This window comes from Ursus arctos, unplaced genomic scaffold (assembly GCF_023065955.2).
Source record: "Ursus arctos isolate Adak ecotype North America unplaced genomic scaffold, UrsArc2.0 scaffold_21, whole genome shotgun sequence".
In the NCBI taxonomy this organism is placed as follows: domain Eukaryota; kingdom Metazoa; phylum Chordata; class Mammalia; order Carnivora; family Ursidae; genus Ursus; species Ursus arctos.
Window position 1 is genome coordinate 32,980,573 of NW_026622886.1, and position 12,785 is coordinate 32,993,357.

Consider the following 12,785-nt stretch of genomic DNA (forward strand, 5'->3'; position numbering starts at 1 on the left):
CTTTCTTATTCCAGCTTTCAAGAAGCATTTTGGAGCAGTAATACCAAAATAATATCCTCTGAGAAAGTGCCTTGAATGCAGCTACTCGATGCTGCTGACTGAGCAGTGATTATACAAAAAAATAAGCAAGGATATGACCAACATCAACTTCTGAAGGCTAATAAAGTCCACTCTACCTCTTCATGGAAGTGGAGCAAAGGAAAGCAACGATTGGATAATAGAAGGAACTTCCTAAGAGACCTCGTGCAGTTTTTAAGACTTTTACCATCTGAGTATCTGAGTAGATGACATGTTTATTTTTTCTAGTCTCTATAGCTTGGCAACTGTGCATGCTGTTCACCTAAGCATAAAATCACAACTAGAAATTGCTATTTGATCCTCCAGAAAACCATTTCTTTCACAATGATTCTGTAATACTAACGTAAACATGCTATATAAACTCAAGTTTTTTTTTTTTTAAAGATTTTATTTATTTATTTGACAGAGAGAGACAGCCAGCGAGAGAGGGAACACAGCAGGGGGAGTGGGAGAGGAAGAAGCAGGCTCATAGCAGAGGAGCCTGATGTGGGACTTGATCCCGGTACGCCAGGATCATGCCCTGAGCCGAAGGCAGACGCTTTAACGACTGCGCTACCCAGGCGCCCCAAGCATTTTTAACCCATGACCAATTTCTTATCATGAGTTTAACAGGCAAGGTAAGTACAACAAAGACTTTACAGATTTCTCGGCATTATGATAAAAAAAACCTTATAGTGATTAATAGTAGAAGAATCAGATCTAATGGCAATCCCCTCTTAATATAGAAGAGTCGCTTGTGAATACACCAAATTCTACTTTTTATTCATTAATGTGACAGCAGGGATTGGTTGATATATATTTAAAATAAGATACAGTGTAATTACAAAATCAAGTAGGTGAAATATCAAGCTATATACTATGTATACTAGGCAAAGTTGCATATGCAGTTGCCAAAATACATATTTGAAAACTAATCTATGAGAATTTTTCTATTAAAATTGTACCTCCTCATGCCCCTCAACAGCATTCTCCGCTGGCCTTTCCTGCCTTGTGTTTCCCCATAGCTCTTATCAGCATCTAACATATTACATATTTTACTTTATTTATCTTACTCATTATGTGACTCCCTTACTGAATTTTAAACTCCGTTAGGACAAGAATTATTTTTCCACTTCACCAAGAGAGAGATTGTGTATCCTCAGTGTATGGAAATGTTCCTAGCACTTAGTAGGTACTTGATAAATATCTGTGAAGGAATGAACAGATGTATTTGCAGTCACTTTTCTTTAAAATGTATAAAAGGTCTTGCAAAAACCATTGCCAAATAACAGAGACATTAAAAAATTTTTCTAATATTAAGATGCTGTCTGTGCTGCTTTTCTTTTGAAACCTAGGCAGCAACAATCAAAGCCTTTTCGTTTTTGTCTACAGGAATTTCAATACATACTTATCTTTGAGCATCACCACTAGAGAAAACAGTACAAAACTGATGGACTTGGAAAACGGAGTTCTGATAAGATGAGACAATAAATAATCAACACTTTAGGAAAAAAAGAGATCTCCGATTGTTTTGTTACTGAAGGGCATGCCAACCAGATATATATCACATAATGATGTCATATCTATTTTATTGGATGCCTTTGTAGCCAATAGGAGCCTTCACCTGTTTCTGTCATTAAGGATGATTAAAAAATCGGGATGATAGAATGTCAGAAACTAGCCTATTTTTTCACTATTATGTCTTCATCTAATACATATGCTTTTGAAACATTTAGATTTATTTGTTGTTCATGAACAATCATAATGCAAACAACTAAAGGAGACAGGAACAGCTGGTAGGAAAGACTAGCAATCTGTTTAGTGCATTAAGTCAGGTCTGGGTGCTATCATGTAACATGTGTGTCCCACAAGCACATTTTGGCCATCAACAGTCATCCTAAACCTCAGTAAGAATTCAACACAGATTCCAACTGCTTGAACCATCAAGGATTTTCCTTTTAAAACAGCTTCTCATGTGACTGTGAGGTTTATCCATTGAAACAGAACCTCTCAGAGCCAGAAGAAATTTAAGATAAAAGGATAACCAAATCAAAAAACTCGGTTCAGTTTTCAAGTAATATAAACTTCCCTACCTGCTAGCATCTCCTTACTAATTTTGATCAGTGAAGTCACTGTCAGTGTTAACACTATCATTAGCCTTAGCAAGGATTTGCTTCTAAAATTTCCTTGTAGAAAAACATACATTCATAAAATGAGTGGCAAGTAGAGTTAAAATCAAAGGCTTATGAATAAAAATATTTAGTTTTGTGGTAAGTCCTTGCATTTTCCTAATTAACTAAAAGATTTCAAAAATTAAAGCAATCTCCCCTTACTTTTCTTTTGAAATCATTTTTTTGTTTTATGATCTGTTGCTCAGAACGTACAGGGCAGACACAGTTCTTGAAAACACTTCACAGAATCAGTATAACTTAGAGATCAGACAAACCTAAATTTGAATACTGGCTTTGTCCTGAATTAGCACTGTTACCTGAAGCAAGTTACACACCCTTTCCAAGCCCCATCCGCAAGTGGAGCTAATAGTGTTACCAAATTCAGGGCTGATGTAAGTGCTAAATGAGATCATCATGCAAAACCCCTAGCACAATATCTGATGCATCTTAAAAGGATAATAAATATTAGCTATTATTAATAGATACCAATGTTCAATATATGGTATAATTTTTTCATATCTGGTCATATTCTGGACTAATCTAAATCCAAATGGTGAAGTCTTAAGACTTCAGATAAAAGTAAGGAATGAGTGGGCAGGCTCCAGAACTTGTGTGGTAGGTTAACTCTTCAGATCTGAAGCTCTTGGCAACTATTGGGGCAAGGTGCATCTCAATCAAAGTCAACTTTCTGGGTCTATTTCTCCAGAGTTCTACAGAAATTCAGACAGAAGTCCCTACTAAATAACACCCTCCTGGTTAACTGGGAAGACAACTTATTGATTGGCCTGATTCCATGACATGCTCAACCTCAGTAACATCCATCTCCAAAGGCTACTTTCAGCAGCAAACCTCTGGAGGTCTCTAACTCAGACTTCTCTTCATTTAGAAGTGCTCCATCTCTAAGACTGTAAACTAACAATCTACTCTCTTCCCAAAGGCATTTTAGCTTCCTCATTACTGATTTCTTCACACGTGTGAATGTTCTCCTTGGTGCCACTATTCTTTCTCACACACCAGAGACCACCCCCATTTTTAGGCTCTTAATTCCTCCAGTGGACTCCCCCCCAAAGGAAAAACAAAACAAAATCTAGACCTCTAGTCCTCACAGCTGTCATGTGTCTTACATTTGCATATGCCTACTGGTATCCCCAAAACAACATACCTAAATTTAAAGCCATCACTTTCTCTAAAAAGGCAGCTTCTCCTTCTTAATTATTTCCTTAGCTCTGTTTTAAAAGAAAGTAACTCAAATATCCTAGTTATTGGTCCAACATTCATTTCACTAGACATACGTACTGATGATAAGTTACAACCTCAAAATAGGAACTGCCAGGCTTGTTTTTATAATTAACAATATTTACTGTCAAGTTAACTGGGATCAAAATCAATATAGGGTACGGTCAATTAATGTTTAATAATAATGATGGTAATTGTTTTGAAAATCACTTCCTTGTTGAGTCAGCAGACTTTCTAGAATGGCACTATATTTCGAACACTAATGTCAGAGACATTAGTTTAATTACAAAGTAAGCCATTCTAGTTGAGTTTATTACTAGATTATAATGATTCAAGTTTTATGTTACTAATTTATAAGACTGTGATACCTTTAGTTATTAACCCACGATCAGAATTTCTCTTCAAACATTCCTGTGACTTTTCTTTGATGTGGATGTACAATTTACTCTTTTGGGATCAGGAAATGTACGGAAGAAGTTTCAGACGTCAAAGTAGTTATCTGGCTCTCTGTACAAAAGAGATCAACATTCCTCTTTTCAAATACTGTCACTACTGCACTATCAGAAAATGCTTCTGACAAATGGCATGACCACTCTGGGAGCCGGGCTCTTCTGGTAGTTATTACTAACAAACTGTGCGTTTTACATATGTCTCAAGTTATCCTAAAAATTCTATTTGAAAGCTTGGAAGCATGTATAGCTGAGCTGTGTATCGAATGTAATTTATATCAAACACAGATCTGACTAAGAATTATTTCATAAATACACAGCAACTATATGTAGTAGTTAAAAACAAAGGCTCTGGAACAGACCTGCCTGAATTTAAATTGGGGCTCAGTTCTTTACTATAGGAGTTGCCTTGAGCAAATCACTTAAGCTCTCTATGCCTGCTTCCTTAACTGTACGATGGCAATGAAAATAACTGGCTTTTAATGAGGATTAGATATATTAGTTCATATAGAACATATATAAATTCACAGTAAATTTTTATTATCTGCTAATAATATTTCATAAGTAAAGAAACATCAATGAGCAAAATGAATTTAAGGAAGAAGAGAGTCACAAATATTATCGGGCACTCACAACGTGCCATGTTTGTGCTGCCTACTTTTCAGAGATCATCTCATGTGGTTCTCACAACAGTCCTGTAGGAAATTACACACCTACTCATTGTGGAGAGGTCAAACTGAGACTTAGGGAGTTTAAGTAACTCAGGAAAGAGTATAAAAGCACCACACTAGACCAAGATCAGAACCCGCCTCTCTGACTTTCCACTACACTTCCTAATATTCTTTCCTTCCCTTTTACTAAAATGCTTAATTTCCTAATTTTAGAATCCTCACATTTTTAAGTTGGATTACATCTTAAGTAGAATCTAATCAAAATAGTCACTTTCATAAGTAGGCTCCGACAGCTGAGCATCTGCCTTCAGCTCGGGTCATGACCTCAGGGTCCTGGGATCCAACACTGCATCAGGCTCCCTTCTCAGCGGGGTGTCTGCTTCTCTCTCTCCTCCTGTCCCTCTACCCTGCTCATGTTCTCTCTCTCTCTCTCACAAATAAATAAAATCTTTTTTTAAAAAAGGTCAAAATCCAGAGCACTGACAACAAGAAATGCTAGTGAGGATGTGAAGCAACAGGAACTCTCGCGCTTGCTGGGGCTGCACAATGATACACCACTTTGGAAGACAGTTTGGAAGTTTCTTGTAAAACTAAACATACTATTGCCATACAATCAGTAATCACTCTTCCTGGTGTTTACACGAAGGAGTTGGAAATTCATGTCCACACAAACCCCTGCATGTGGATGCTTATTAGTCTTATTCATAACTTCCCAAACTTGGAAGCAACCAAAATATCCTTCAGTACGTGAACAAATAAATGAAATTATGGTATACCCAAACAATGAAATATTATTCAGTGATAAAAAGAAATGAGCTATCAAGACACAAAGGAAAGACATAAAGAAAACTTAAATACAGGGACGCCTGGGTAGCTCTGTTGGTTAAACATCTGTCTTCAGCTCAGGTCATGATCCTAGGGTCCCGGGATCCAGTTCTGTATCAGGCTCCCTGCTCAGCAAGGAGCCTGCTTCTCCCTCTGCCTGCAGCCCCCCCTGCTTGTGCTCTCTCTCTCTCTGACAAATAAATAAAATCTTAAAAAAAAAAAGAAAGAAAACTTAAATACATATTACAAAGTGAAAGAAGACAATCTGAAAAGTCTTCACATTATATAATTCCAATTATATAACATTCTAGGAAAGTAAAACCTATGGAGACAACGAAAAGATAAGTGATTATCAGGGGGTGTGGCGGGGGTAGGGAAATAAATAGGCAAGGCACAGAGGGTATTTCAGTTTAGGGCACTGATAGTATATTGTACATTTTCATGATGGATATACAACGTACATTTTCCCAAACCTATTGGATGTGCAAAACCAAGAGTGAACTTTTAGATAAACTATGGATTGATTATGGGTGATTATGATGTGTCATTGTAGGTTTATTCTTGATTTTAAAAAAATGTACACTCTGGTTAATGATGTTGATAATGAGAGAGGCTATGAAAGTGTGGGGGCAAGGGGTATATGGGCCATCTCTGTACCTTCCTTAATTTTCCTGTAAACCTGAAACTGCTCTAACTAATTATAATAAAGTCTTAAAAAATAGGAGAGGACTAAACCCCAGAGTGCTGAAGTGTCTTGTCTTGAGGCCATGTAGCTACCCTTTTTTCCCCCTTTCTTCACTTATCAATATATTTTTTATACTAAAATCATTCTCTTTGAATGTTAAAAACATTATATTGGCCATTATCTATATTGGACAGTGATTTGATGAATGTATATTAGGCCATGATAAGCAGAGAATGAAATGGGCCAACCACTAAGGAAAGTGGGAGCCAGGTTCTGAGACTGACATAAAAAGAAGAGCATTGTCAGTGAATTACAGTTGTGCCAAAAGGGGAGTCAGGTTTCACTGCGAAAGGAAATGAAGAGAGAGAAAACGGTAGTGTTGATGTGGGAAAGGAACTGACAGATTTTCTGCACCCCTTTGAAAGCAATTATAATTTCTTCCATTTCTTGTGTCTTCACTGTCTCCAATTCCTCCAGCTCCTTCATTTCTCTTGTATCATAAACGAGATCTAAGTTTTTCTATCTGGGAGCAACAACAACAACAAAACAAGCCTGCCTTGGTAAGTATTCAGTTGCACTTCCTTTCTTTCCTCCTTCAAGAAATGAGACCACTCAACATCTCTTCTTTCTCACATCCCTTAAATTCCTCAACGTAAAGCAATTGCTCTCTCCCAACCAGTCAGCTGGGATAGATCTTGCTCTGAAATTCGACAGTCATTTCACATTTCTCATTTCCCCTTTGAAGGAGGTTTCACGTGCCTCCTTCAAAGTTCACCACGGATTCCTTCCTCCTTTGTTGCATTTTTCTCTCCCTGTTTCTATGTTATAATTTTCTCTTGGTTCTCCTTCTTCTCTCATTCTTTGATCGTGACATCCTCTTCCTATCTATTGAGTTTCCTCAAGGTTTCATTGTCTGTCTTCTTTCTACTCTGAGTCTGTGAGCCAAACTTGAGTCTCATTTTCTCCAACTGTACCATCTCTACCTTTCCTGACTGAGCTCTTGCCACCTGCCATGTGAACTCTAGGCTGGAGCCATACTGCTCCTCTAATACCCCATGTTCCTTCAGAGCTGCATATCGTTCTTCATGGCATTCCTTTTATTTGGATAGTTCTTTTCTTCTTTGGTTTCCTGGCAATTTAGCTTAAAAATCATCTTAACTGAATGCCTGAAACACAGTCTCAGCTGCTGCTGCCTCTGTGTTCTCATGAGTCTGTAGCAGCTATCACATTCTTTGGAATCTGGACTTCTCCAGGAGAATGCACTTTTCAAAGGCATCTCAAAATATATTATTTGTGTTTATTGCCTCAGTAACTGTCATGGTACCTAGAATTCAGAGGCCCTCTCACAATTAGTTTTTGATAATTTGATCAGTGAGCAAATTTGGAGTTATGGGGCAGGTAGCCAACACTGATATTTAAAAAGGCAACAGAGCATAGAGCTGAGGCCAAAGTGGATAAAAAAGGGATTTGTGGCTGAGGGTCTCAGAAAGCTCAGAGAACTTTGGGGTCTGAGGAATTCAGGTCTGGCAGTAAGACTGCTGTCAGAAATCTTCTTTCAACCCAGGGTATGAAAATGCTATGCTCTTTCAACGAGATTCGAGTAAAAAAGAACGTTTAAAAGATTAGGATTTGGGGAGATTTCCACTTTCCAAACACCATTTTTAAATTTAATAGCCTTCATAATGTTTTATGCTCATGAAAACTTTTAAGCAGGTTTCTTAACCTAGCATAACTGACAACACACCGTTAAGAGATTTTACAAGAGGGCAGAGGGAGGACTGGCTTGCTGGTGCACACCCAGATACTTCCTGGATGAGGTATATGTTACATGAACTGGGATAGCTTCCAAAACAATGACACAGATTTGCTTTTACAAATGTCACCTATACATGGACATAAATATATAGCAATTTATGCACCCAGTGATGCCATTTATACATGAGAGGTCCCGTAGGTAATTCAGAGGCACAGACCTCCTATAAGAGAGTAAAATAAAGAAGAAAATGCAATAATTCTATTAACAATGAAATATTTTATTGGGTTTAAAACCAGTGTAAAACCAATTTAATTGTCTCTTTTTTAAATCCCATTAAGTAATTAAAAAAAAAGTAATGTCATGCTTAAATCATTGAAATCTCAACTTAAATGCAGTTAAAGTCTATTTTGGAACTTTATTAAAGTGATCTTGAAACATTTCAGGATTAAATTTGTCTTTAAATCCCTAAACAGATACAAATAGTTTCTTTTATCTTCCTTTCAAAATCATCAATGACTCCCCAACTACAAAATGGGCAGGGTCCTATGCATAGGTCTTTGCACCAAATCTCTACGACTGCCTATGTGGTAATATTTGCATTTGATAAGTGACAATTGGGGTGATTTTATTGATTTTGAACAGATTCTATTACTCAGTAGATGAATGCCAAACAAACACATAAACAACGCAGATGATATGTACAACATAATTAGAAAAGACAATGCCTGCACACAGATGGTCACATATATACAAGAGCTGCATCTAAAATGCTGTTACATTTCAGAAGGCATTCATACATTTGTGGGAATAGTTAAAGAAATCAAGGAGGACAAGTTTAGAAAAGAAAAGATGACTTGGGTAGAGAGAAAAACTATTTTCACATAATTAAACAGCTATAGCAGGTAATACCACCTTTTACAACTAGGAAAGACAGGCCCAGCCCTCAGGGGCTTCCACATTTGAAATTACTTCCTGGAAATTTTCTTTTTTCTTTTCTTTTTTCAAAATAGCTTTATTGAGATAAAATTGATATACAAAAAAACTACACATAATTAATGTATACAATTTGATGAGTTTGGACATATGCACAAACCCATGAAATCATCACCACCAAGTAATAGACTTATCCATCACTTCCAAAAGTTTCCTTCTTCTGTGTGTGTGTGTGGTCAGAGCATTTAACATGAGATCTATCCTCTTGACAAACTCTTAAATGCACAATGTATTATTAACCCTAGGTGTTATATTGTACAGCAGACGTCTAGAAATTACTCATCTTGCAAAATTGAAACCTATATCACTCCATTAAAATTTTCTAAGTTCCTCTCTGGTGTCTGGAGCCTGCCAAGGTCTGCAGTGCTATCTGCACTCCAAACTCAGACCAGACCACATGGGATCCATTCCTACTTTTTCTGTTTAAGGTCTTCTCTAATTCATTATCCCAAGTATGGAGTCAATGGGATTCTTTGAGGAGTTTAGGGACTCACACCTATCTCAGGGCTTAATGGCCTTGTCCTAGTCTTTAGGAGAGCAGCCCAGTTAGTGATCCCTCCCATCGCTGGTGCAGTGTTTCCTTGATAGGATTATAAGAGGAATTGTAAATGGGATTGTTTTCTTAATTTATCTGATAGTTCATTAATAGACTATAGAAAATGCAACAGATCTTCGCAGGTTGGTTTTGTATGCTGCAACTTTACTGACTTCATTTATTACTTCAAAAGTTGTTTTGACAGAGAGCATTTAGGGATTTCTCTATACAGTATCATCCATCAGCAAATTTTGATAGTTTTCTTTTCCTTTCCAATTTGATAGCTTTTTTTTCTTTTTCTTGCCTAATGGTCTAGCTAAAACTTCCAATGCCTCATTGAATAAGGCAAGAGTGGGCAGCGTTGTCTTGTTTCTGATCTTAGAAGAAAAGCTTTCAGCTTTTCACTGATGAATATGTTAGTGGGATGCCTCAGTGGCTCAGTAGGTTAAGCATCTGACTCTTAGTTTTGGCTCAGGTCACTGTTTCAGGGTCGTAAGATCAAGCTCCAAGTCCAGGTCCGTGCTGGGCATGGAACCTGCTTAAGTATCTCTCTCGGGGCACCTGGGTGGCTCATTCGGTTAAGCATCTGCCTTTGGTTCGGGTCATGATTCCAACATCCTGAGGTTGAGCCGCATGTCAGACTTCCTGCTTAGAAGGGATCCTGCTTCTCCCTCTCCCTCTCCCTCTGCCTGCTGCTCCCCCAGCTTGTGCTCTCACTCTCTCTCTGCCAAATAAATAAAATCTTTAAAAAGAAAAAAAGAATCTCTGTCTCCCTCTCCCCCTGTCCCCCGCACTGCTCGCTAAAAAAAAAAAAAAAAAAAAAAAAAAAGAACATGTTATCTGTGGGGTTGTCATAATATGGCCTTTTATTATGTTGAGATATAGTTCCCGCAATACTCACTTTGTTGAGTTTTGTTCTTTTTTTTTCTTTTATCATAAATGGATGTTGACTTTTGTCAAATCGTTTTTTCTGCATCCTTTGAGATGATCAGGATATTTATCATTCATTTGTTCAATGTGTTGTAATGATATTCACTGATTTGCTAATATTGAACCATCCTTGCAACCCATAAATCCCACTTGATCACACTGTATGATCCTTTTACTGTATTGTTGAATTTAGTTTGATAATATTTTGTTGAGGATTTCTGCATCTATGTTCATCAGGGATACTGGCTTGTAATTTTCTTTTCTTCTGGTATCCTTGTATGGTTTTGGTATCAGTGTAATTCTGGCTTTGTAAAATGAGTCTACAGAGTTCCCTCCTCTTATATTTGTTGGATAAGTTTGAGAAGCACTGGTGTTAATTCATTTTGAATATTTGCTAAAATTCACCAGTGAAGCCATCAGGCCTTGGGCTTTTTTTTTTTTTAGTGGGAGTTTTTTGATTACTGATTCAATCTCTTTGCTATTGATTGGTCTATCCAGATTTTCTATTTCTTCATGTCCAGTCTTGGTAGACTGTATGCTTATAGGAATTAACCCATTTTTGTCTAGGTTGTCTAATTTGTTGGCATAAAATTGTTCATCGTAGTCTCTTATGATCCTTTCTATTTCTGTGGTATCAGTTATAACAAAATTGCTTTTTGTTATTGCCTTCCATCTACTAATTTTGGACTTTGTCTTTTTCTAGTTCCTTTAGTTGTGAACTTGGATTGTTTATTTGAGACTTTACTTGTTTCTTGAGGTAGGCATTTATCACTATGATCTTCCCTCTTGAACTGCTTTTGCTGCGTCCCATATATTTTTGTATGTTATATTTCCATTTTCATTTGTCTCAGGTATTTTTTGATCTCTCTTTTTATTTCTTCTTTGTACCATTGGTTGTTAAGTTGCATGTTACTTAATTTTCACATATTTGTGAATTTTCCACTTTTCTTTGTGTAATTTATTCCTAGTTTCATACTGGTATTGTCAGAAAGGATGCTTGATATGATTTCAACCCTATTAACTTTATTAAGACTTGATTTGTGACCTAACATATGCTCTATTGTGGAAAATGCTCCAAGTGCACTTGAGAAGAAAATATATTTTTGCTTTTGTATGAAATATTTTGTACATATCTGTTAAATCATCTGGCCTAACACGTTGTCTAAGGCCAATATTTCCTTATTGATTTTCTGTCTGGATGAACTATTCATTACGTAAGTGGGGTATTAAAGTCCATACTATTACTGTATTTCTGTTTCTCCCCTTAGGTATGTTAATAAGTGCTTTATATATTTAGGTGTTTCTATGTTGGGTGTGTTTATTTACAAATGTCATACCCTCTTGTTGGACTGAACTTTTCATCATTATGTAACACCCTTCTTTGTCTCCTATACAGTCTTTGTTTTCAAGTCTATTTTGTCTGATAAAAGTATAACTGAGGGTAGCTATTTATACGTTTCTGTATAACATAACATATGTTATATTTAATGATCCATTTATGATTATATTATATATAACCCCAGCTATACTTTTATCTGAATAATAAATTTAATAGGACTAGAAAACAAATTTGGTTCACCTTTCCCTCCATATTCTGAATAAGACATCCATTTTTGATTATTATTGTACACAGAAACCTAACCATGGGAAGAACAATGGATAAAACAGTGTCATGAATAATGATCTAACTACCATTAACTGAATGGTATTATGAAACCACAGAGACAAGATATACATGGTTTCAATACAAATCAGTTCTGAAGATTTGTGGCATTGAAGGTAGTAACAGCCTTGCTACCCTTTCTCACAGTGAGCAATAATCAATTAGCCAGAAATTGTGCATTTAACAATAAAGAACATGAAGATATGGGTGATATTTTGAGGAAGAGTTCTGTTGACTAAATAAACTTTGTAACAATTATCCCTGTTCATATGCGGGATAGTCATCTTTTGAATATGTTCCATGCTAGAAGACTTCAAGCAACACTGCACAAATATCAGGAATGTTGGGAGATCAAAGCTTCAGATTAAAACAGATGATCATTATGGTGTTGTTGAATTACAATGGTCTTAGATATCTCCTCCTTTGATGAGAGAGAGTGGAATGCCCAAAGTGGTTTCAAATTAGTTTCCTATATTACTCCAGGTTTCCGTAAGGCATTGTTTAGGGTTTCACAAAATCAACATGAAGCTGATAGAAATTTATGAATTTAAAATGACAATATCTGTCAATTTCGGAAAAAAAAATATCCTTGAAGGACAATTTTAAAAATCAAGCAAGATCACTGTTCTTTCATTATTCTGTTACACAGACTAAACCACACAGCTTTGTGCAATGACTATGAGTGTTTCTACGTAACATGGGAAACCATGCAGTGTTGGTTGTACGATACTTGGTTTCTATTTCCTTCACTCTCTCCTCTGAACATCCAGTTAAATCACCATCTTCATGTAATTCCACCACTTCACAAGCATAG